Here is a 27,101-nt window from a genome sequence, read left to right as displayed (position 1 = left end):
ATACTCATCTCTGCGCCCCAATGAGAAGTGGCTTTTTTGCCTTTTAGCATCGCTTCTTGTTGGCAAGCACCTTCGGGAGTGCTGGTCTCTTGTGATTGTGACTGTAGTCAGACTATGGGTAGAGCTTGCTCCTCCTAGTGATAGTGACAGGCTAGGGAATTGACTAACTCCCTGAGCCAATATTCCCTTAAAGGTATTGTCTAGTATATAAGGCTATCGTTACCAGACATTTGAGCTCTGCCCTTAGGACGGGCACTGGCACCTGGTCCGCTAAGGAAGGGAGGTCTTGCCCTGGAAAGGGAATGTCTCAGTTACAGATTTAACCCCGGGACCAAGACACTGTGTCTCGTTACCATGCCTCTGGCTTGCCTGCTTACGTCTCCTTCAGACGAAGTTGATGACATGTACTACAGATTCCCTCTTGTACTCATGGTGGCACCAGTAGTGATGTCATGGATTGGTCGTTGGCCAACGATATTGTCGTGTTTACAAACACGTGTTTCAGATAACGGTCATGCTGATGACGTTCCTCATAGTGTCTTGTCAGACACAGTGCCTCGTTCCCCTTCTCAGGGAACCAGGGTTACATTTGTAATCAAGACGTTTTTCACAGAAATTACGGTAGTGTTGAGAACAGTTTTTCACATTGACTTTGAAACAGTGAGTGTGTTCCTGTAATAATGATTGTTTTTGATGTGGTGTTGCACATTAAAGTGCTGAAGTAATAATTAAACACTTTGAGTGTCCTCTCTTACACATCAGATTCATATCAGTGATTCAGTTTGTTAAGATGATTCACTTGATTAATTTGAGTAATGTTCCATATTTTCTGTAATGAAATAAATATTTAGTAATTTTTTTTGCACTAATTATTATTTTTCTAGCATTTTATATGTTTGGCAACAGTTCTTCTAAACCTAACTGATGGAGTGTGTAGCTTTTCATTCCTTAAACAACCATGTAGGAAGACATATCATGGCCATATTCCAGGATAACAATGTCAAGATTCATCAGGCTCAAATTGTGAAAGAATGGTTGGGAGGGAGCATGAAGAATCATTTTTCACACATGAATTGGCACCTCTGAGTCCAGACCTTAAATTCATAAAAAGTCTTTGGGATGTGCTGGAGGAGACTTCACAGAGTGCTCGACTCTTGCGTCGACAATAGAAGATCTTGACCAAAAATTGATACACCTCTTGATGGAAATAAATGTTGTGATGTTATTTCCATCAAGAGGTGCATTTAAAAGTGATTAGATTTAAATGTTTTTGTAATGTTTTGTGTTTTTATGAATGAGATGCAGTGAGTTTAAAGCTTTAAGCCAAGGTAAACAAACACAAAGAAGGTAAAGGACTTACTTGTAACGTCATGTGAGCTGATGTCATCTACGATTAGTAATGTTGAGTTGAAGTGTCCAGCAGGAGGTTCTGGGAACAGACAGATGCAAGAGGGACACATAGAGGAGAGTGGTGTCACACACACACACACACACACACACACACACACACACACACACACGTGACTCATTAGGAGGGGAGGATAACAGCCAACTCAGCGCCACCCCATTGCCTGGTCATTGAGCTCTCCAACCACGACAGATGCTGACAATACCCTCCTCACACACACACACACACACATACACACACACACACAGCGCTGGGTGCAAACAGGTCTGAGTTCTCCTCCTGTGGAACACACCGGGTTAAGTGGGCTCAGAGCGGGTCAGCCGTTAGCTGGTTAAGACTTTTACACACCCGTCTGTTTCCTCTTGACCCGTCTGTCCAGAGGGACTCGACTCACTCCTGTGGGCTCAGATCTACAGCGAGAGACCTCATGAAAAATATAAATGAGAACGACAACAACCTGCTTCTTGTACGAGACACTGAAAGATACTGCAGCAAACACACAATGTTCCCTGTCAGCTGGGATGACACCCATAGTTGCTCTTTCATATAACTCAGGAGATGAGTTTACATTCACATTTATTTATGTGGCAGATAGGAATGGAAAGTGTTTGTTATGGCTGTTGAACTCATTACATTTATCAGTATGAGTGTGTCCAAGTAAACCAGCACACATGATCTAGACTACAACCGTCTCAGATGTTTCTCCTGAAATTCTTACAGTAAAGAAGAAATAAAAACAGACACAAATGAGTCAATACTTGTAGAGTACAGGATTTTCAAGTTCATATTGAGGTTTCTGACTTTTGATAGTAGACTTTGGTATCTTGGCAAAAGGAATAATTCACCCAAAAATGAAAGTTCTGTCATCATTTACTCACTGTCATGTCGTTCCAAACCGCATGTTTGTCATCCAGATGGTCAAGTTTTCTGAAATCACATGATGCTTCGTATGAGGAAGTGACCCAAACATCTCCACTGGTGCTTCACAGAAGAAATAAAGTCATACAGGTTTGGAACAACATGAGGGCGAGTAAATTTCACTGCTATCCAGGAGAAACAATTGCCATATTTAAGAGATCTCATCAGTGATTTTTAAAAGAGGAATTAGATTCATGTTCTCGAGAGATGTTGTCAGAGTTTGTCAAGAGCGGTTTCAGCTGGTAAACTAAACTAACCGTCTTCATGTTCCTGAACACACACACACACACACACAGCTATAACCTGATCCCCCCGTTGAATTTGAATACGCATCCTGATCGCTGCGTCCCCTCAGCAGCCCCTGCCAGATTTCTGGCCTGGAGGAAATTGCAGGACATTTCCTGACAAATTGAGTTAAGTAGACGTTAAGTGGAGTTTTAAGAAAACAAATGAGTCCCTTTATCACAGGTGGACACTGATGACTTAATGGGGCCCGAGCAGATCCTATCACGGCTAATGGCTCGACAGGAAACATTACGGCTTTTGTATGGAGGAGCGGCGCGAACGCGACGCGCTCCCTCTCTCGGACCCGTCATCCGAGTCCCTTTGTGCGGGAGGCAGATGTTTGTATGTATACGGTGAGTTGGCAGGGGCACCTCGGCAGATGCCTGTACGCGTGCCAAGGCAGCGAGGGCACAGACGGTGCGTGTTGGGCATCATCAGCCTTCCCGCGATAGGTGCGTGCCAAGGCTTATTGCTCTTATTTACGTATGTATCTATTCCTGCAGCCGAACATCCCCTCGTTCATTAATCAGTCCGTTTTTACAATCTGTCTCATCGCGAGCACATTAAAGGGGCGGAACCCAGCAGATGATTAATTAGGAAAAGCGAGCGGAGAGGAGTGCGCTTAAAAAGACAACGACAGCAGATGCATTCACTGCACGCGTGACCTCGGATTCATACGTGTCCGACATCGTGTCTGATTGTGTCGTGTGATAAACAAGCGAACGCGAGGACAGAGGTGCGGCGGGTGTCTGTGCTTCTCCAGTAAGGTACAGCTTGTTTTATTAACGGTAGCGGTGCCTCTGGGAAATGTAGGAGATCAAACTCGGCACTAATTAAAACGAAGTGCACCGGAAACGCGGCTCTGTTTAATATGTGCAGAACGACGCATGAGACACAAGAGCAACATGCTTTCATTCACTGCAGGGCCTCTAAACACATCATCATCATCATCATCATCATCATCAGGCTCTTCGCCTACCTTAACACATGACCATACTACTACTAGTGTTTCTGCAGTATGTAGAATGTATAAATAATTATACCAAACTACACTGTCAGATATACAGGCGATATACAGCCAGAACACACTGAATACTGTAGATACTGTTGTGCCCAGCAGACCTTCCTTTTCTAGTGGGATGAATCAAGTAAAATGAACTGTGATTTTTTTTAAATCATTATTTGATTAGAAATATATCCGAGTATATCCGAGTGAAACGCTTCTGGAACAAGAAATAATGTAGGGTGGGGCTTGAAGTCCATTTTGATTTCATGGTGACTTTAACTAAAAATACAAATAAACTGGTTTTGCAAAGCAATCTAAGCAATTTTTAGGCAGTATTTAGCACCCAGCTAACAAATATACATTCTAAAAATACATTTTGCTATAATGTTCCTATTAAGTTATGAAAACATTACATCTGAATGTTCTCCGAATGTCCAAAATGTCATTTTTATTTAATATTATTTGTTTTTCTTGGTTATGTAAACGTTAAGGGAACATTCCATTTTATCATTCTTCAAACATTATAGGAATGTTACTTTTAAATGTTCTCTGAACATTCTGAAACAAATAGTAACATTTAAAAATATAGCTGCGAGCAATTATCGGGGTTCAAGCGTTTTAAGACCTTTAAGCACTTGCGCAAAAATATATTACATTTTATTTAGCAATCTAAAGGAAAAGACCGTGTACAGACAAAACAGGCAATTTATCATTGGAAATGTATGGGTTTTTAAAGCTTTTTAACAGTTATAGCGCCACCTATGATCTGATCTCCATAAAAGTTTTCATGCTTGTTAAGAATCATATGTCGCATGTGCTCACCTATTTTCGTGATGTTTCGAGTTTTCGTTTAGGAGTTATAGACTTTTGCATGCACTTGGCCATGCCCATTTTAAAAAATGACCCTGTTATAGCTATCCAAAGGATAAAGTTATAATTATTGACCTAGAGAGTCCAGAGAATTATACTGCACTGGTTCCGATCAGGTGAAAAACCTAGGACTACTTCGCAAAAGTAGGTTTTTTACATAATTGCGAATATTTAATGAACAAATTGATCGACAGTGGTGGTTCTTGAGGCAAAGTTGTTCAGTATGAGGAGATCTATCAAATGATATGCATATTGTGTGGATGGTGTGAAACACCATGTGATTACAGAGCCTTAAAACTTGTTAGCGCCATCTAGTGGCCAAATTCTTTTAAAATTCTTACAGACCTCTAGGATCATGAGCCGAACATGCCCACTGATTTTTATTCCGATCGGCCTCCGTTAACCTTGTCTAATAGGTGCTCAAAATTCATTGGCCAATGGCGGCCATGTTTTTTGAGATATGCCAATGTCCTCATAGACTATAATGGCACCTTGGACAAAGACAATGCATGCCAATTTTCAAGTCAATCGGACTAACGGTTGGGTGGTTATAGCTGTTTTTTTTTTTTTTTTTTCCCCTGTTATAGCGCCACCAAGTGGCCAGTCGCCATGTCCTTTTCCACGCGACCACAGAATGAGCTCTTACATATGTGTGCCATGTTTGGTGAAAACATCTCATTCCATTCACGAGTTATAGCCGTTTTAGTAAAAGTGGCTCATCCCACATCGAATGTTTTGGCGGCCCTTAGAGACCGTGAATCGAAATTTCAACTTTTTTTTTTGATAACTATTGACAATCAGACTCCAGACAATCTCACTGCACTGGTTTGGTTCCGATTGGGTCAAAAACCTAGGACTAGTTTGCAAAAGTAGGATTTTCAAAAGATCCAAAATACCCAAAAATTTCAACGAGCGAATCCGAGGCATGCACCCGTCTTGAGCCAAGGATTCCAACGATAATAGACACTTGAGCCTAAGCCTAACAGTTCAGGAATTATGAGCCATTTCGTACTGTAGCGCCCCCGTCAGGCCGATCAGGGCGAGCCTTGCTGACGTTGTAGATGGTGTGATATAACCAGTCTTCATCAATCAGGGTAACTAGTCACAAGAAATATGGGAATGTGGTCAAAAGATGCAGGAGCCCTGACCAATGAACAAAACAATACAGTGAATCACTGGCATCTGTTTACTTCACACTCAGTCTATCTGTCTCTCTCTCTGTCCTTATGATCTCTGGATCTCTCCCGGGTCTCTCTGCTCCTGCCAACAGCACAGACCTGCAAACAGGTCATTCATTTATTTAAAAGGGGAAACGCTTCAGTTTGTGGGTTTTATTTGTATTTCACTTGTCCTCACAGTAGATGAAATCACCTATAAATGACCTCTGACTGAACATTTCTCTTGTTCTTAGGGTCAGTTCAAAAATAAAAGTTCTGTCTTCATGTGCTCACCCTCATGCCATTCTAAAGCATATGATTTTCCTTCTTCTGTGGACAGAAAATAAGATATTCAATAAATCTTTTCTATTCAACAGCATTTCATGAACACAACTGTCAAGCTCCAAAAATGATAAAGAAAAAGAATTAAGAGTAGTTCTGCACTGCATTCTGAGTTCATTTTTGGAAGAAAGAAAGTTATCAGATACTTTCCTCCATGTTCTGTATGGTTTGGAACATCACGATGGTGAATAAATGATCGTTTCTCATTTGGGTTCCTTTAAGCAGATCATGACTAGTTAGTGGAAAACATCCACACCTGCTGCTTTTCAGTCGGCAGCGGATGAGCAGCCCGTCCTGCTTCTGACAGGCCTTTAATTGTCCTATTACAAGAAAACTGACTATCAGAACATCAGCAAACACACAGAATGAACAATCATCTAATTGTGATACACACACACGTGCTGCTCATCTCTTCTGTCTGCTAACGGGAACTCTTTGTTGGTTTGTATGTGACAAAAGCCGCAGAGCCTCTTTTTCATGTAGATCTCATCAAACAAACACACACATTGATGATGTGTTGCCATGTTCAAATACAAGTTTAAAGTTAGGTATGTGGGCTTTCAATGTGATTTATATGTGAGTGAGCAGACACATATATCGGGTTATGAACTCCTCAAGCCATTAAACCAAAGGATAAATGTCAACGTTTCACTCTACAGTCTCTTCACAACAGAAATGTATTGCTTTAAATGTATTGCAACATGAAATGACATTCAACCCATTTTACTTCCATATTGTGAAGCATTTCCGAATGAAACAGTATCCCAGCTGACATTCTCAGAACGTTCTGCCAACGTTCTCTAAAACGTTTTAGTTAATCTAACGTTTTTTTAAATGTTACTACTTGTTTCGGAACATTCAGAGAACATTCAAAAGTAACGTTTTTTACATTTTTAAATTTATTTATTGAGTAACATTTAAAAAACTGGACATTTTCAACATTCAGGGTACATTCAGAAATGTTTTTGTAACTAAACGGGAATGTTATCCAAACATTTTTAGAATATATTTTGTTAGCTGGGATGTAGGCTAGAACTTCATCAGGAAATAAATAAATGTTGAAAAATAGATGTTCCATACCAGAACATAGTGATTAAGAGAAATTCAAAGTTCTGTCATGAAACTCTATATGGCGCAGGCTGATAGGTCCTTAGCTCAAACTGCTTGCAATCACATCATTCTCTATAGGGCACAGCTGATTGGTTCCTGCTGTATCAGTAGCCAATGAGCTCGCTGTTCAACTTTCAAATACTGGTCAGCATTTTCTGTAGCAGTTGCAGCGCGCTTTCAGAAACCCTCCGCCTTCCCCAGCTCCACCTGTATAGATCTGCAACGGATAATTCATGTACGCTATATCCTCCTGGGACCCAGGAATAGACTTCTGTCCTCTGTAGTGGACATTATATTTTAGTGATTTTCTCTGACATCATACATGGCACAGTTTTAAGTCTGGATGTCCTGTAAAGAGCACATTCAGGGCTTTGCAGAAATACCAAACTGTTAGAGGTTTCGCCATGACAACAACAACTTCTTGGTCTTTAAATATGACTGAAAATGAAAATTAGCACTCTTATGGAAATATAATAATATTTTGTAATTATCATTTAAATCAGATTAATTTTCAAATTGTTTGTTATCAATCAACATCTCAGGAAAATGTTATGGGGTTTCAAATCAAAATATGACTTTGTTACGAAAGAGGACATTGATTTCATACAGGACAACATGACTTACAGCATGTTTATCAGAGATACAACAAGTGAATAGGGAAAGAAATTATATATCAATATTTCTATTAATTATTAGATTTTATTATGAAAATGTTGCCAATTATTACTCCCATTATTACACTTCTTTTTTCATTGCATGTTGCTCCAAGAACACATTAAATTGCAAATTAGATACAGTGTATAGATACATTATATTGAATGGGAAAATCCATGTATGACTATTTTACCCACATACTGCATAAAGTAAAATGGTATATCAGTTAATTCCATTATATCTTTCATAACATAGTTAAGAATCATCTTTATACAAAGTTTGGTTAAAAACAATCCTGAAGCCTAAAAATTGATTGGTGATTAAAAAAAAAAAAAAAATCCCATTGTTTTTGTCTATACATGTCATGTTATTTTTTAAACAACTTAGTCCTGGTGTCCACTACAGAGGACATAGCATAAAATATGAATAAAATATAATTTTTCAAAAACGTTATTTTTTACTTTGTTTCTTATGCTCTAAACAATATAATGACGTGAAAAAATACTAAATTCATAAAACTTATTTTTTTCTGGGTCTCAGGAGGATATTGCTCACAGCAGTGTGCCGTGTATGTATTGGCAGTAGCAAGTCCTGTACCTGCTCTGCAGCAGCAAAAACCAACAGCAGCAGCAGAAATAACAGCAGCAGCAGCAGCAATAGTTAAGTCAAGTCATCTTCATTTATATAGCACTTTTTACAATACAGATAGTTTCAAAGCAGCTTCACAGTGATAATAGGAAAATTAATGGACTGATTGTTTTGGCTTTACAGCAGCTCTAGTAAAAAGTTATTATGGAGCTAAAGTAAGTTTGATTGAATCACTTCCATTGTAAAAATCGTTAATTATTAACTTAGGGGCCGCTTAAATGACTGAAAACTGAAAACAGAAGGCTTTTAATGCGTTCTTGCTGTTCATTTACGTGTTTAGTCTATAGGTGTGCGCGTTTGAATGTATATGTGTGCAGAAGCTTAGTCTTTTTTACAAAGTGACATTGCCAAATTACTTGTCTGGCCTGCATAATACAGAATTATTAGTCGTTTCCGTGGATCCATGCGAACTGGTAACATTTTATCTACATAGGAAAAGGAAAGGGAAGGAGGCCTTCGCAGGGGATAGTTTAGTTAACACTTCAGGGCTGCGCTGTTGTTGTGTCTAGGCACAGGTCCTTCATCTCATCTTGATACGGCCTGGATCTGGCAGACTACGGTAAACCTCAGAATAAACAGAGAGAGACTAATATTAGCATAGACGCCATTCTGCTTTTGCGAGTACATCAGGTGTTATGGGAAGTGTTCCCGGTTCCGGCTGACCTAATTTATGCAGCCTAACAATTTACATGATTTGAATTATAGAAGTAGATAATGTGTTATGTGTATGCCAGGTTAAAGAGATGTGTTTTCAGTCTAGATTTAAACTGACAGAGTGTGTCTGCTTCCCGAACAATGCTAGGAAGACTGTTCCAAAGTTTAGGTGCTAAATAGGAAAAGAATCTACAGCCTGCGGTTGATTTTGATATTCTAGGTATTATCAGCTGGCCTGAATTCTGAGATTGCAATAGACGTGAAGGACTATAATGAACTAAGAGCTCGCTCAGGTACTGCGGAGCTAAACCATTTAGTGCTTTGTAAGTAATTAGCAAGATTTAAAAATTTATACAATGTTTAACAGGAAGCCAATGCAGTGTTGACAGAACCGGGCTAATATGGTCATACTTCCTGGTTCTAGTAAGAACTCTAGCTGCTGCGTTTTGGACCAGCTGGAGTTTGTTTATTAAGCGAGCAGGGCAACCACCCAGTAGAGCGTTACAGTAATCAGTAGTTTAGATATATTTTTAAGATGGAAGAATGCGGTTTTACAGATGCTAGAAACATGGCCTTCAAATGAAAGATTGGTATCAAAGAGCAGCAGCAACAGCAGCACCAATAACTAACAGCAGCAGCAGCAGCGTAGCAGATCTTCTGCCAAGACCAAACATGTCAACACTGTCATATCCATTACCATACCAAACACACCTAGAGTTATCATTACAGAAATAAGATTAAAAAATAAGAGGGACTGATGATGTCAACTGAAAAAGGAAAGTCGTTTCAGAATCATTCACAATAAGACTAGGAACATGAACTAAGACAGTAAATAAAGTCCATGCTGATTTCATATTGACTTTTACTACAAACAGCATCTCCATAAAGAACCATCACAAAGGTTCACGTCCATCTCTCCGTCTCTTGTTTTCAGGAGCAGGTACGGTCGACTCCATTAAATCCACACCGTGGCCTCTCTTTTATGTGACATTTTATTTGGCGGAGACAAACGAGCACCAGTTGGATTATAACATAATTTGTCTTGTCTTTATTACCAGCACAAAGGACAACGTTCATTAATTATTCCGCCGGAGCAGCTCAGCAGCGAGCGGAGAAGGTCTCTCTCCGGACAGATGGTGAGGACACTGTTATTTATATCAATCAGCTCAAAATGTTCAGTCAGGATTACTATTCCTTAGACTATCCTGATTTATTTCTCTCCCTCTTTGCCGTAGGCTGCCGTTTGTCCGTTTTAATGGAAAGACGATTGGAGGTGGATCGCAGTGTGTCCTGGCATGTTAATTTACATGACGTGTTTGTTCTGGAGGGTGAAAGATTTCCTCCCTCCGGACACGAACGGCTTAAACAGGAACCGGAAGTGCACAGGTGCTGCTGGGAAAACTTCCCAAATTACCACTAAGAAAAGTATATTCCACACATTTGAATAGAATCAATAAAAACAACACTGGAAAGCAACACTGTTCCATCAGAACATGGACAGAGGACTCGAGCGAAGGCTCTTTTTCGTTAAATGAATATTAAAGTCGAGATATTGAGAGTGAAAAATGTTCTTTCATATATCAAAGTTTCTGTCTTCAGAACAAGACACAAACCGAGATGAATAATTTGCCTTCGTAATACTTAAATTTGTCAGAAAATATGATCTGCTGAAATGAATCAGATTTTGGGAGATTCTCTCATGGCTTGGCTCTCCTGTTGAGCCAAATCTGAACAAATATGCAAAAATAACTGTGCAGGTTGTGATTAAGATTTTAAATGTGTCTTTTTTCGGCTTTTAGCTAATGAAAAACAAAGTCTTGGAGGATCTTAGTGTTAATTTATTAAACATGAAAAGGGCCTTGATGAAATATAGAAGTGAGATATGTTTTGCATTTCAAAGAATCCAGCGTACAACTTACTTGCATGTAAATTAGGTCAAGATTTGTAGACAATATTTTCCAAGAGTTTCCATGTTTGAATGTGCATATTACAATGCTGTGGCCCTCTCTGATGATAACAGATATTTGCTTAATGTCAGTCCTTGCTAAAATGAACATTTTCCGTCAGAATCTCCTTCAGATCGCGCTTTGAAGCGCGGCCGCCGACAGTCTACCTCATTCACGACACATTGATCGAACGTATTGAATTAACATGAAAGCAGGTGGATTATGAAACGGTTGTATTTGTGTAAACCAGCAGCTCTCGTGCGTTACTATTTTTCCTGTAATCTCCTGCTGTATTTGTGTCTGTTCGGTTCAGCGGATCATTTAATACTTTATGATCTCTATATTCTGCATCATTGTAAAGCTGTATGTCAGGAACATCATGTAAATCTTTCCGTGCGAGGAGTTTCCTAGCCTGACAGCACGACGTCATCCCCTGAATACCATTTACAGAGTAATTAGTTTTATGCAAACGAGAGTTGAAGATGAAAGTCAGAGCTTGATCAATTATGAATTATGTTATACGTTTTCTCCTGTGTACCGTGCTTTGTGTTGGGTTAATGCACCTTCCATGATTAAAAATGCATATGCCTGCAATATATATATATATATATATATATATATATATAAAGATGCTTTTCAATCTCATCAGGTAGCAGAAGGAGGGGGAGGTGCTTTAGTAGGTGGGCGGGGCTTCTGACATTGATCAGTTTGACTGACAGGTGCACAAGTAATTTTTTACTTATGTTTTCCTGGCCTTATAATGACACTGATGCATGAACAAAATACTGCAGAATCAATCTAAACATCTGGACTGAGAGCATGAGGTGCTTATTAGCCAAAAAACAGAAGCAGAAGTCATCAAAGTTGGGTATATTTTTGCATTCACATTTGTTCCAATAGCAAAATAAAAAAAAAATAAAAATCAATGATAGCAAAGAAGATTTTTTTTTTTTTTTTTTTTTTTTGAGAGATTATGTTGGTAAGAAAAATATGTCAAATCTGTATATAATTTGTAATACACCTCAGCTGTTGTCTCAGAAACAGTAATTTTCTGCAATTTACTGCCAAGGTAATAAAACACAAAGTATAGTGTTATAAATGTACATTCAACTTTTTTTAAAAGTCGTTATGAAAGGGAAGTTTAACTAGTGTTTTCTCCTCTATTGTGTCGTATATCTGAGTGAAACGGCTTCGCAAACAAGAACAAATGTAGGGCAGGGCTTGATTTTGATTGGATGGTTGTGGTTTGCTATTGGTGGATCTCATGTGAGTGACAGGTTGCCCCGCCCTCGTCATCAGAGAAGAGATGCTGCAAGAGGGAGGAGAAGATATTCTGATTCAAGATTAGCAGGAACATGAATTTAACACAATAATAATGATGTGCACCGATAAATCATTAAGAATAAATACTGCAATATTCCATAAAAAAACAAGAATTGTCCATTTTGATTTCATGGTGTCTTTAATAACTGTTGAAACGCATCATCACAATCTGTGAATAGGGTCCATTAGCCAAAATATGTTCATTTTTTTTGCACTGACCACAACTCATTCATTGGATAATCAGACCGTATTTCCAGTTTGTAAGATTCTGCCAAAGACGTCCTCATTCCCAAACACATTCTCTTTCAAATCAAAATCAGACTGATACGACAACAGATCAACACACGTCTGTCTGATCTGATTAACCCCTTCAAAACCCACCTGACGGGAAGCGTGTTTGGGACTGAAATGGCATCTCTGCATCTCTGTCTCTCTCATGGCACAGATTAACATTTGAAAACTATTTCCTCCTTCCCTCCGCAGACGTCTCTCTTTCTCTCGCCCTCTTTCGCGGGCTGCCGTCCATGGCTCGGAGCGAGACTGTTAGTTAGCAATACTCATAAAAACTCAATTCATCAGGAAGAGGATCGTTTGGTGCGGGCAGAAAGCACACAAAAGGGTGAAGCTTGTCAGAGAGACAGGTGGCAAGAGATCTGGCTCTAATAGTGAGCAATATGAATAATAGATTCTGCTAAATGTATGCCAGTAAACACAGCTGCCTCTGCTCGCGTCCAAAAGAACAGCTTGGCAGGACGCGGCGTGCGGCGCGGAGGGGAGACGGGCCTCTCCTCTCCTCTGCTCTCCTCCGTGAGCCCCACCTGAGGACAGAGGCCGATTAACTAATCAAATGTGCCAGCTAAAGAGGGGAAGAGGAAACAGGAGGAGACAAAGAAGAGAGAGAAGGCCGTTTAGCCCGTTGCGGCCTGATGGCAGGTTGTTAGGGAAAGAATGAAGGTCTAATGACGATCCGGTGAGGTTAAAACAGGATGAACTCATCGGGGCTTTACACTCACACACACACACACAAACAAACACACACACGTTGGATTTCCATGTTTTATGGGGACTCTCCATAGACATAATGATTTTTATACGGTACAAACTATATGCTGTCCCCTTACACTAGACCTGCCCATCACAGAAAACATTCTGCTGTTTTACATTTTGGAAAAAAAACTCATTCTGTATGATTTATAAGCTTGTTTCCTCATGGGGACCAAAGAAAATGTCACCACAAGGACAAAAATTTTGGATATTACCATCTTTGTGGGGACATTTTGTAACACACACAGACACACACACACACACACACACACTATATATATATATATATATATATATATATATATATATATATAAATGTTTTGATAAAGCTTAAGTTAATATTTATTTATATTGCTACATAAGCATGCAATTATGTTTATATGTGTAAATATATTATGCAACACAGTATATTTACATAATAATTATACAGAAAATCAACTGAATATAAATGATTGATTAGAATGAAGTATCCAAACTGGAGAAAAAGGTTTCTCATTACAGGAAAACCTGTAAAAACTCCTATAACGGAGTAAAATCCCCTTAATTGTGGTAAAATCATGGCCTTCCTGCTTTCAGCAACCGCAATATGATAAAATATACTAATGTTCATTAAATAGTTACATTGATTAGTAATAATAATTGACAATTCTTCCACCAAGTAGTAGTTAATTAGTCCAAACTGTAGGTGGTTTACTATAGAAAATGTTTTGTGTACACACATCATCTGATAAAAGCACTATGGCCATGACTGTGTTCACAATATCACACTACCTACTGTACCATATTAAACGCGATCGAATCAATGTGTTGTTTTCCATAATAAGTGAAAGCAGCCAGCGATTGGCTGGCGGAGCTGCTGATGTCATCGTCTGGCGCTGGACCTCTCTGAAGGTAGATGATGTGTTTACATTCTCTCTAGCTTTCACTGATGACTCCCCTGTTGTAGTTTAGCAAGACTTTGCCTAGCAGAAGGTAATTAATTCTTCAATTAAAATGTTGTTAAACATTTTTAATGAGCAGAAGACACGTGGGAGAGAGACGTGGAAGTATGTTTAACCGGGGAAAGAGAAAACACGGCCGTTTGAAAGTTAGTTTCTGCGAAATGCGCTCGGTGACCCACTTTACCCAAACAACAGCCAGAGAAAAAAAGAAATATATGAATGAAAAATCGAGCAAGATGCGTGTTAGGGCTCAAAGGAAGCGTCCTTTATATCAGGTGATTACGGTTTCATTTTTCTGTGGCTTTTATCATCAGAAGGCAAATTAGGCCAGCGTTACTCTCCAAACATCCCCGTCTGCACCCCTGAAAATCAACCTATTCCCAATGTAACAGATTTAATTAATAGTGTAGCAAAATAATCTGTTGCTAAGGATGGGGAGAAAGAAGGAAGCTCGTAATTGGGATGCTATCTATCCTCTATAATTAAAGTCAAGTGAGTGACACGCAAGTTTATTCCTCTCGAAACAAACACTGTTGTTTCTGCGCGTCCGGTCGGAGCGACGGCCTCAAGGTCACGTTCGCGCCGGTAATCTTCACCCCGCCGTAGTTCATTACGACGGCAGCGTTCTGTAGTTTCCTGCGATGGCGGCCTCAATTAGAGACGTGTAAATGTGTTGTTTGCTTAATCACTCCAAAACTGGCCCTCAGGACTCGCCTAATGCAACTCCATTAAGAGCCCCATCAAAACAAAGATTCTGCTCCTAATGACCGTAATCTCTTTCCTTCGTCAAACAAACGCCAAATCTCAGACCCAAATCACCGCGTGATAAACGAGCCCGGCGCAGAGATGCGCAGACCTCTGATACGGACGCACCGGCAGATCAAGTTTCCTCTCGTTTTAGCGCCTCAGGAGGACCGACAGAACCAGAGATAAACATCATACAAACATCATCATTTACGCAATTACCGTGTACTTCCCGTCACCCATCCGTCAGTCACCGTTTGGCCGGCTGCTGATCCTCAAAAACGGCTCGAAAGAGAAAGACAATGCAATTTATGCAACTAACTGTGCAATCATAATGACTGAAAAACAGATATAGAGTCAGAATCTAGTTAAATGAGACATGGACAGATTGTGTGATGCCCTCATCCTCAAAAACCATCAACAAAACTAAAGGTAGAAGAAAACAGATGGGTAAATAAATACGGGTTCACCTGCACTGATTAACATGGTTTTGTGCTGGAGATTCTTCCACCAAGTAGTAGTTAATTAGTCCAAACTGTAGGTGGTTTACTATAGAAAATGTGTTAATTGTGTACACACATCATCTGATAAAAGCAATATGGCCACGACTGATCACAATATAACACAACCTACTGTACCGTATTATTGCGTCCTACTCAGGCCTGTTTCCACCTGGTATCGAGATGTGTTTTGGTCGAACGGATCACAAGTGGGCGACTCTAAATACAAATGTAAATGGCGTGTTAAAAGTTTTAACGGGGTTAAAAGACGGTGTTTAAACTTTGTCGGCTGAAGACCCAAGTGAAGTTTGAAGATGAAAAACTTACAAATCACAGTGTTCTCTCACCATGTCATAGCGTTCGGTGTGGTATTGTGGATATCAGAGCAGAAACAAAAGCCGATGCTCTCCATGTTTTTCTGTCGTCTCCGGGCGTGTCCATATGTGAATTGTGCAAGCTTATTTTGTCCATTATGTCGAAATATCTAAAAAATACCTTACATTTACCCGCAAATAGACCCTCCCCTTGAAGAAATCAGGACAGAAGTGGTTGAAAGTGGACACCAGGTGTAAACGGGAATGTGTCTCCCTCGTCCACTTGTGATCCGATCAACCAAAACACATCTTAATACCAGGTGGAAACAGGATCTCAGAAGAGAAACACGATTGAATCGACGTGTTGTTTTCTTAAAGGTCCCATAATAAATGAAAGCAGCCACCGATTGGCTGGAGGAGCTGCTGATGTCATTGGCTAATTATCAGAAAAGCATGTAAACCTTTGACTTTAAGGCCATTTTTACTTACTTTTGTAGGATAATTTCAGCAGAGTTTGGTTGCAACTTGACATCCAGTGTACAAACAGTGTTTCTGTCCTGTCAGTGTGAACGAGCTGCTCGCTTTAATTACAAGGGATCATGTTTTCCCAAGATATTCTGCTTTTTTAATATTGATAAAGCAAGGCCTGGTTGTGTGAGTGGTTGGGATTGGTTTTCTCGGGGTTGTTGCGCGTCAGATCGTGGGACAGGTAATAAACAGGCCTTTAATTGCGGCGGTGCGACGAACGCGCAGCCCATTTCATTAGGCATAAATAATTTGGCCGCTTGGGTATGTGCATTCTCAATTACCCATTCTTTTTGTATTCCAAATTACAGATTCTTTCTGATGTTTCTTTAACAATATTAACGAGCTATGTAAACTAGCCATTGGCTTTTTATAGCTCTTCGTATTTTTAGGTTTTTCAGGATCTGAATGCTTTTTTTGCAGAACAGAAAGTAAAGTCACAATGTCTTTTATGTGCAGCTCTGTGCCGCAATTAAGGTGATCAAACTTCTTTCCTACTGCTTCTTTCCTAATTTAGTTTACACTGACAAAAAGTACTATGGCAATACCGCATTTTTTTTGCAAATGCAACATGGAAATGCCATGGTATCGCTTGTAAATACAATCAACGAAGGAATCAGATGGTTCATTTCATTTTGTTCGTTTGAATCACATATAGCCAGTTGGAGGGATTTACTCTGGTGTTTATTGTCCTGCAGGGCAGCAAATGTCTCACATTCTGTTTTGCACATGTATGAGATGCATTACTGCTGCATGTGTTTTATATAATCAACCTGCGATCTGACTGACATCGGTAGGAGATTATGATGAGATTATTCAGCGATTACAGAGATGATCAGCGTCTGAATTAAAGCTCTAACGACGATATTAAGCAGCTTCTTCACTATTAGTGCTGAAATATCATTTTTACAGCCACAGTGATTCACTGGGGGAATCAGTTCATATAAACGTAGATGGACATGATCTCTGCATCAGCAGAAGGGCCGAGTATAGCCTGTACATAAGTCAGGGACTAATTAAAATGTCCTTCCTCGTTAGTGCTGATTGGCCTGTGTGTGTTGGCCAGTCTGTGTCTCTGGCACAAGAACACGCTGCCAAATTTAGACATGTGTGTCACTGGTCACGCGCCCATCAGATGGACCACAGCAGAACTGGGGCAACCGATAATCCCTGAAGAGCGCGAAGTCTTCACGCACACTAACAGAAAGAACATTTAATAATTCATAAACTGACAAACTCTAAACATGGATTTATTCACATTAGTTCTTTAGAAATGTGAAGTTTGTGTGTGTGTGTGTGTGTGTGAGTGTGTGTGTGTGTGTGTATGTGTGTGTGTGTGTGTGTGTGTGTGAGAGAGTGTTCTTGAGGACAGCAATTAATGGTGGCGTTTTTCAAAACCCAAATGAAATGGATGGAAAGACGTCACAGAAAATAAGATTGGCAAGACAAACTCAGAGAGAAAGAGAGAAGGTGTGAAGTGAGAAATTTGGACAGTTGGGATCTTTTTCACTGACTAGCAGTCAAATCACACACACACACACACACACACACACACACACACACACACGCACTCACTCACACAGACAGACACACACACAGACACACACACACACGCACGCACACACACTATGGAGATAAATGAATGACAAATGTCTCTGAAAAAAAAAAGCTTGTTCAATTGCACTAATTGAAAAAATAAATAAATAAATACATTCCATTAACAGTGTTTGATTTTAAAGCATTGTCTTTTAAGGCTTGCATTTTAATGGTTTGAAATTCAACATGGTCGTATGTTTCACTCCCTGGGGTCGGCAGTCGCGCCGGCGATACCACCTCGTTTTTTTCTTACCAGTGTGAAAGAGACTCAAAATAGTCAATTTTGGACATAAAAATAAGAGTTATACATCATTCAAAACTGTGAAATGTCTTCTTTTGTTTGTGTGCACTCACAGTATGAACAAAATTGTGCTTTTTGCAAAATAAAGAAAACTAACATGAGTGAGCTGCAGTCTCTTTCTCAATGAAGCTCATTCTGATACTGAACTGTAACTTAGTGAATACTAATCACACAAACATGAGACATATGTCTAAAGAAGCGTTAAAATGTCAGGTTTTAAATAATGTGTCAAATCAAAAACAAATATTCTCTGTTTATGTAATCTGTTTGAAAAGAGAGATGCCGGTCGTTCGTGAGTCACCTCATTATCCACGCCCACAGAGAGCACAGCCTTCAAGCGCAAAATCTGAGGCGATACATGCAACACAGTCAATGCCCACATCAACTCGAAAAAATGGTACTTTTTTTATTCTTAAGTTCTTTATTCTAATCACAATATAGTGTCTGTGAATATTAAACCACAAAAAGACTGAATATGAATCCTGCATGTTCGGTGTGTCTCTGTGTGAATGAATGGCGCAGACGCGTGGCTTCGTTTAGGCTACTACACAAGAGCTAATAGTAAACATGCCATATTAACTTTTCCCAAACTATATTGCTACACTGAGATGAGTGAAATCAACTGAAATATGTAATAAATAGGGTGACCAGTCCCGAAATTGGGAGCTTTGTCCTGCGTCCCGCAAGATGCAAGTAGCATCCCGCATTTCTGTATTATTATCTTTTTTCACAGCTACACCAGCAAAGATTTCATCTCACAAACTGGATAAGAACCTCAAGAGCTGCTCAAATTGATGATTTAAAGCATGTAATTATCCATCCTGATGGCAAATATTTCCAACGAACAAAACATGTGTCGATCCCGTGGATGCTCGAGCGGCACTCACGGAAATGGTCGAGAACTTACGGAAAAACATGAGATATTCTCCATTCATTTTAACCAATAAAAAATTGATTGCAACTTTTAGACACGACTTTCTTCTCACGTTAATAGTTCGTTTAAGGTGGTTTCTATGGCACCCCGGCATAAATATTAATCGGCGCATATATGTTTGCTAACGAATGTAAATCAGTATTTACAGTGCATAATAGTAGTAAATTTATCTGTTTCACACGTGTCCCACAAAATCACATCTACTGTCCTGCAACAGATTAAAAAGGCCAGGTGGTCACCCTAGTAATGAATACTGAAATAAAATGTGCTAGCAATGTATTAAACTGCACATTTAACGAGTTCGTTTGCCCATATAATCTTTAGGGTATTAGGTTAGCTAATTTTGCTTGCTGTTCACTGATGAGGGGCTCGATAAAGCAGCTTCAACTCGATCTCTGATATACCCCCACAGTGAATAAATATAGGATATGATTACACAGGGCAAGGTACCTGAGATGAAGGTGGAGTTTGGGGAGGTGGAGGGACGCCGGAACAGCTGCTTATATACTCTGGCTGTTGATTGGAAGATTAGATGGACTCGCTCCTCCCTAAATTACGTTTAGGAACTTCACTAACATTTATAGGCTTTATAATATTACAGATATGATACATAAAATGTCACAGAGGTAATATGAATGTTTAGACAAGATTTCTTTGACAGATTGTGAAGTGTTTACTGTGAAATAGCCTAGTGCCACACCAATGAAGCTTTTGTTCGCAATGAATGATGAAAATTCAGCTCTGCATCAAAGAAATAAATTACATTTTAAAGTATATTAAGCGGTGAATATTTCAATTCAAAACATGCATTTTCATTATTAAATGAAAACTATAATATTCGACAGGCAATTTCTGATCCGTTTTATTTCTCTTTACAAATTCGCTTTTTGTTTCAAATACATTTGTCATTAATTTACTTCCATACACACACACACACACACACACACACTCTCACACACACGCAAGAAGCCAGTTAGTAAATTAATTGTTTAAACACGTCAGTACTAGAGTGCTGTGGGTGGTTGCCAAGGCGTTGCTATGTAGTTGTCAGGGTGTTCTGGATGGTTTCTAAGGTGTTGATAGGGTCAGTGTGATTACTAGGGTCTTGCTGTGTGGTTGCTAGGGTGCTCTGGGTGGTTGCAGGGGTGGTTTCTTGCTATGGTTTGGGTCCCTCCTGTGTGATCAATATATCTGGAACGGTTTCCTTCCGCCACACAAATGCCGTGAATCACTGTGGTCGGGCCGTTTTCACTCACATTATCCAAGAAAACACTGAAGAGCCAGGACTAAATGTACGGCACACATTTCATGAAGTGTGTGTGTGATAGGTGTCAGATCTGAGCTCCCCCCGCAAAACCAGTGTGTGAAATAATCCCGTTCCCGACCGCGTGACCCGGGGCGAGAGAGAAACCGGACCTGATAGTTCTGCTGCATTTGAATGTTCCTCTCAGAAACACTTTACATATTCAAAGAGCATTTAGTGTGCGATTCCCTCTCATGTCCGGGGTCAGTCCGCGGGTCCCCGTTCGATTGAAGTTCTGCTATTTTGCGAGGTGCAATAACACAGGGAGAGCAAACATAAACAGGATTAGTAATATCGCAGGCGTATGTGAGAACTAACTGGCATATTCAGAGAAATGCAGATAACGGCATGAATATGTAAAGCAGGCGAGTTCTTTTGAAGATGTTTGGAGCTCTGCTCTTGAAACAGACAATAACGGCCTTACAAGCGCACTCATCACAGGGACCAACTATTAAAAATGTAGTTGCTTTTTATCACTTCTGTTGCATGCGCAACACAAACACATGCGCTCGCATCTGTGCAACCCGTCAGCGTTAAGATTATAATCTGGAATTTACCGCCGGATTGATCTGACAGTGAAAGAGCAAACGGCCTGTTCTCCAAATGTTTGCGTTCTTTTCTCCGACACAATGAAGAGAAAATTGAGTCTATTTGTCAGCTGAGTCGCGGATGAAGAATGAAAAATAATTTTCTAAAGGACGTCTCTGTCTCCTTCCCCTCCCCGCGGTGAGAAGGCAGAATCTCCGACAGTTATGGGATCTTACAGATGGCGGACGCGTCTAATATCGAAGCGACACCGGGATCGGCGCCGCGGCAGATACCAGGATGCTGATTTATAGATGCGGCTCAGAGAGTTAATTGCGGCGCACAAGTTTCAATCACTCTTTTGGGAGGTTTCTGGGACACGAGGCTGCAAATCTGCATCAACAAACACACAAACAAACAAACGCATCCATATTTCACACATTCATTTGCTTATTTGTGTTTACTAACCTCGAGACTGCACAATGCCGCTAAAATTGCCCTCCTTTCAGAATTCAATAAGCGCGATGAAACATTGACAACATGACTGCGTATGTTTGTTTCTGCTGGATGGGAATCAATCTTTAAGAGTTGGAGAGAGTTCACACGCGACACGCACTGTGTGTAAATCATCTGTGATGTGTTTAAGATTCATCTTCATTTGATTCGCTGTGATTAAAATCAGTGGAAACCGCCAGTGTCTGAACTTCAGAAAACAGTTGAAGAACAGATGAAGGGAAAGGGGGGAAAAAGGAAACGCGACACTCCACCGCCCGTGTCATTTAAGTGTGTGTGTGTGTGTGTGTGTGTGTGGCAGTAATTGCTTGCAGCTAAAAATTTCATCAACAGTACAGTAGATTCACTCCATACAGACACAAACACACACACTCTCTCTCTCTCTCTCTCTCTCTCTCTCACACACACACACACACACACACACACAGACTTTCCATACATGTAATGGTTTTTATACTGTACAAACTGTACATTCTCTCCCCCTACACTACTCCTACCCCTAACCCTACCCATCACAGAAAACTGTCTGCTGTTTTCATTTTAAACATCACTTGTTGCGGTTTATAAACTGTTTTCCTCATGATCAAATGGCCCCACAATAGGGCTGCACGATTATGACAAAAATCATAACTGTGGATTATTCCCTTGAAATTGTAATTGCAATTATTAATTACAATTGTTACAATTTACATTGAATAATGTTTTGAATAGCTTTATACCATTGTTTGAAGCAACTGCATGCCATATTTTTATATAAAAATAAAAAATCAAGCTGAAAAAACTCTTCCTGAAATTTCAAGCCTCAAATGAAATTTTAAGCCTTGAAGGTCAAGTATACACTGGTTTGGTTTCTTCTTCTTAAAAAAAAAAAAAAAATAAGTAAACATATGCATGGTATAGTAATAGGGGTTCTGCACCGGGTTGTTCTATAGGCACTAGCCACCAGGGTGGTTCCCCGAGAACTAATGTTCCCCTATAGGGCCATTTTCCTGGTTGCATTCGCACCGCCAGTAGGAACTCTGAAGTGATGTAAACTGCGCTTGTTGTTGTGACTTTTATTTTGACGTGCTGAGATGGGATCGGCTCAGCCAGAGCCTGAGCACACAGCGCTCGCATTCTCTGTCTTTATTAGTTTTTGATCTGTTTTAAAGGATTAGTTCACCGAAAAATGAAATTTCTGTCATTAATTACTCCCCCTCATGCCGTTCCACACCCGTAAGACCTTCGTTCATCTTCAGAACACAAATTAAGATATTTTTGATAAAATCCGATGGCTCAGTGAGGCCTGCATTGACAGCAAGATAATCAACACTTTCAATGCCCAGAAAGCTACTAAAAACATATCATGTGACTGCAGTGGTTCAACCTAAATGTTAGAAGTGATGAGAATACTTTTTGTGCGCCTTTATCTACGTCTTTATCCAACAATATCTAGCGATGGGCGATTTCAAAACACTGCTTTATGAAGCTTTGAAGCTTTTCGAATCTTTTGTTTCGAATCAGTGGTTTGAAGCGTGTATCAAACTGCCAAAGTCACGCCCCCCAGTGGTGAACCATTGAAATTTCAAAACACTTATGACGTAACGAAGCCTCGTTTACTGAAATCACGTGACTTTGGCAGTTTGATACACGCTCCAAACCACTGATTCGAAACCAAAAGATTCGAAAAGCTTCAAAGCTTCATGAAGCAGTGTTTTGAAATCGCCCATCGCTAGATATTGTTGGATAAAGACGTTTTTTTTTTTTTTTTTTTTTTTTTTTTGCACACAAAAATTATTCTTGTTGCTTCATAATATTATAAATAATTAATATTATAAAGCGACGAGAATATTTTTGGTGCGCCAAAAAAACAAAATAACGACTTATATAGTGATGGTCGATTTCAAAACACTGCTTCATGAAGCTTCGGAGCGTTATGAATCTTTTGTGTCGAATCAGCAGTTCGGAGCGCCAAAGTCACGTGATTTCAGCAGTTTGGTGGTTTGACACGCGATCCGAATCATGATTCGACACAAAAGATTCATAATGTTCCGAAGCTTCATGAAGCAGTGTTTTGAAATCGGCCATCACTATATAATCATTATTTTGTTTTTTTTGGCGCACCAAAAATATTCTTGTGGCTTTATAATATTAATATTGAACCACTGTACTCACATGAACTGATTTAAATATGTTTTTAGTACATTAATGGATCTTGAGAGAGGAAATGTCATTGCTGGCTATGCAGGCCTCACTGAGCCATCGGATTTCATCAAAAATATCTTAATTTGTGTTTTGAAGATAAATGAAGGTCTTACGGGTGTGGAACGACATGAGGGTGAGTAATAAATGACATTATTTTCATTTTTGGGTGAACTAACCCTTTAAATCTTCACGAGCAGAACTGAACATTCAGCTTTGTTTTCTATCTGTATTTATTATGTTTGGATTGACTGAAATTTTTGAATATGTGAATAAACATTTCTCACTATTGTGCAAAAACATTTGCAAAATCTGTCATGACATATTTTTTGTTTTGTTTTATCCACATCTGCCAATTATTGTGGTTTTAACTATTGCAGAAAAAAACAAATGAAACTGTGGTTGGTCGCTTGACATGTCAATCAGATGGTGGGCGGGTCTTGGACAGATTAGGAAAATGGAGCATGTGTGTTTGTTTACATCAGAGCAGAATCATTCACACATCTTTATGTAAGCGTGTGTATTTCCTGCTGACAAATTGTTCAAGAAATAGTAGGAATTGTTTTATTTTACACCAGTCCTACATCACAACTGATCTGAACTGATATTCAGTTTCACATGAGTGGAAGGATGCAGAAAATGTGCTCTTTAAAAAGGAGGGTGGGGAGGGTCAGAATCGTCTCTTTCTCCGCTCTTAATTTCTTACCAGCTTCATGTCAAAGCCGCTTCCAGAAAGAGCGAGAGAATAAAGCAGAAGTGTGTCGCGGATGAAACGTCTCCGGCGCTCTGGTGACAACATGGCCGCCCTCCCTCTGGCTGCCGTCCAAATTCCGCTCGTCTTCTGGGAAAACAGGAGGAGAAATGGAACAACTGGTTTTAATGAAACAATTACAAGACACTAATTATTATGTTAATGTTTGCCTACTATCATCAGGAACCGCTAACAGCCTTCTGCACCTAGAGGTTTAACAGCACTGCGTTTCTTCCCCAGGAAACAGAACGCTTTTCAATAGAGACACGTGTGCAGGAATATGTTTGAGTGTGTGTGTGTGTGTGTGTGTAGGCCTGGGAAAACACACGGGATGTGAGTGCTGGATGTTCCTGGCAGGTACAGCGGACCGAGGGTCAAGGGAACATCTAAATTAACAACTAAACAACATTCATCAACTAAACAAATGAAACAACAACCATCAGCAACTAGGCAAATTACACTGATCTTCATTTTATTCTTAAATCAAGATACATTTACTTGAGAAACAAAATGTTTTATGGAAAAAATAAGTCAGTTTACAAATATCTGCCAATAAGGTCACAAAAAATAATAATAATCTTGTTTTCCTTTTAAATTAAGTTTATTTGTCTGACTCCACTGATCGCAGAAAACAAGACTTCTTCAGTCATTTCTCTTCTCCAGTAAATGTGTCTTGATTTAAGAATGTTTAGATATTTGTGCTGGAAAACAAGACAGAAACACTGAGGAAGAACATGTGCACCATATTCCAGTTCAAGGAACTTCTGCTCTAAAAACATACGGGCGTCAGACCAACACAGATGAGATTTTCAATGAATAATGAATAAAATCAAGATGTATTTCTCAGTTTTAACACATTTAGTGTGTTAAAACTGAAAAATACATCTTGATTTTATTCAAAACTTCCATGTCACGACGATCAGGTATGAGACACAATGCCGTCTGTAGACTACTGTACTCTTATGACACTTTTTTTGCATCCATTTGTCATCTTCCTTGTATAGAAATAAACAGTGTGAAGAAATCATAAGCCATATAAATTTGGAACGACATGAGGGTGAGAAAATGATGACAGTATTTACATCTTCGGATGAATTAGTTCTTTAAAACAGTATGAATAAACAGCGAGTCCCGTGAGAGACTAAATCAAATCTGTCTAAAGGTCACTTCGCTCCTTCGCTTTGTTTCACAGTTTTGGTCAGCTACCAAAAGCCGTCGGACGATTGTCTGCTGAAAGATATTCAACAGTTATGATTAATAAGCTAAATATGGCAGCGGTACTTCTCCATTTCCCTCGCTCCCCGCAAACTGAAACGTTTCCAGCCAGGCGGACTGAATCCAGCGCCGTCCAAATGCTTAATTTCATTACATGGTATTAACACACACTGGCTTCCCCCGAATGGGCGGCTTTGAGCTCTCAGGCCTCAAACAATAACCTCGAGCAGCCAGGGGCCGCCGGCACAAACGCCACGCGGGAGAGCCGTTTCATAATCCTGAAGTCTGTCAAATATTTTGATATGTCCCGCGCTCCATGGCGCGCCACCTCCCGGGCCTTTTCCGTTCTCGGGAACAATCGCCTGAGACGGACAGAGCCACCGGTTCCTGACAGAGAAAACCCGAGCTCACGCGGGCCCTGCAGCTGCTCGTCTTCCCATGAGCAGGCGGGACGTCGCTCTTAGGAAACGCCTCTCGACCTGACCCGACCGCCACACGGGTTACCCACAGTGCACTGCTGTCTGACAGGGTCACGCTCAGGAACGAACCAAACAAAAGTCTGAGAGCTTACTGTAAAATAAAGAAAATGTCCAAGAAAGGTCAGGGAAAAGAGTCTTCTGCACATGATATGAATGTGTGGCATCACTTGTGCAGCAGCAACAGTGTGAAAATGATTCCTAGAACTAATCTTGACAATAACACACTCCCATACTACACACAATCATGAAACACCCCGGCTAAAACACACCAGTAAAACATCTGATCAAATACAACAACACACACTCTTAAAAATCACGATTATTTATTGGCATTGCTGGTTCCATAAAGAATCCATGTAAACTTTCCATCGCACAAAAGATTATTTATAGGTTAGAATATTAAAATGTTCTTCACTGTAAGAAAAAATGGTTCTTTTAAGAACTGATCACTGAAAGGTTCTTTGCAGAACCAAAAATGGCTCTTTCATGGCATCGCTGTGAAAATCCTCTTTATTTTTACTCTGTACACAACAGAGCGGGCTGTGTGAGATACTGTATCCCACAATGCACGCTGCTCAATCTGACCTTTAATTTCTGGGATGATTAGTACAGTATATAGCCTACTGCACAGTGTGCACTATGTAGTAAGCTAGTATTGCATTACACTACTCCCCAAGACAAGACTCTTCTTCCTAAATCCAGGACTAAAACAGTAAACTTGAACAAATCATTACATTTAAATGAATAAACAAATATTTACACAATCAAGACAAATATTTACTAAAATCAAGATTTTATACCTCAGATTGGCCGATATTAACGATGCAATGTGTAAATTTTAGGAGGATCTATCGATAGAAATGCAATGTAATATACATAACTATGTTTTCAGTGGTGTATAAAGACCTTACATA

The 27,101-nt window shown here is 39.8% G+C and overlaps 1 long non-coding RNA gene across 2 annotated transcripts in view; it reads right to left on the bottom strand.

Moving 5' to 3' along the window:
* Positions 1 to 27,101, bottom strand: part of LOC127514915 (uncharacterized) — a 125,311-nt gene that overhangs the window by 40,175 nt on the left and 58,035 nt on the right. For both annotated transcript variants that reach the window (XR_007930736.1, XR_007930735.1), the window contains exons 4-5: positions 24,449 to 24,583; positions 1,361 to 1,429 (exon numbers count right to left, since the gene is read on the bottom strand). This is a non-coding gene — a long non-coding RNA (uncharacterized LOC127514915). The remainder of the gene's footprint in view (positions 1 to 1,360; positions 1,430 to 24,448; positions 24,584 to 27,101) is intronic.

Source organism: Ctenopharyngodon idella, chromosome 6 (genome assembly GCF_019924925.1).
Source record: "Ctenopharyngodon idella isolate HZGC_01 chromosome 6, HZGC01, whole genome shotgun sequence".
Lineage (NCBI taxonomy): Eukaryota > Metazoa > Chordata > Actinopteri > Cypriniformes > Xenocyprididae > Ctenopharyngodon > Ctenopharyngodon idella.
This window is presented reverse-complemented; position numbering and strand designations above follow the sequence as displayed.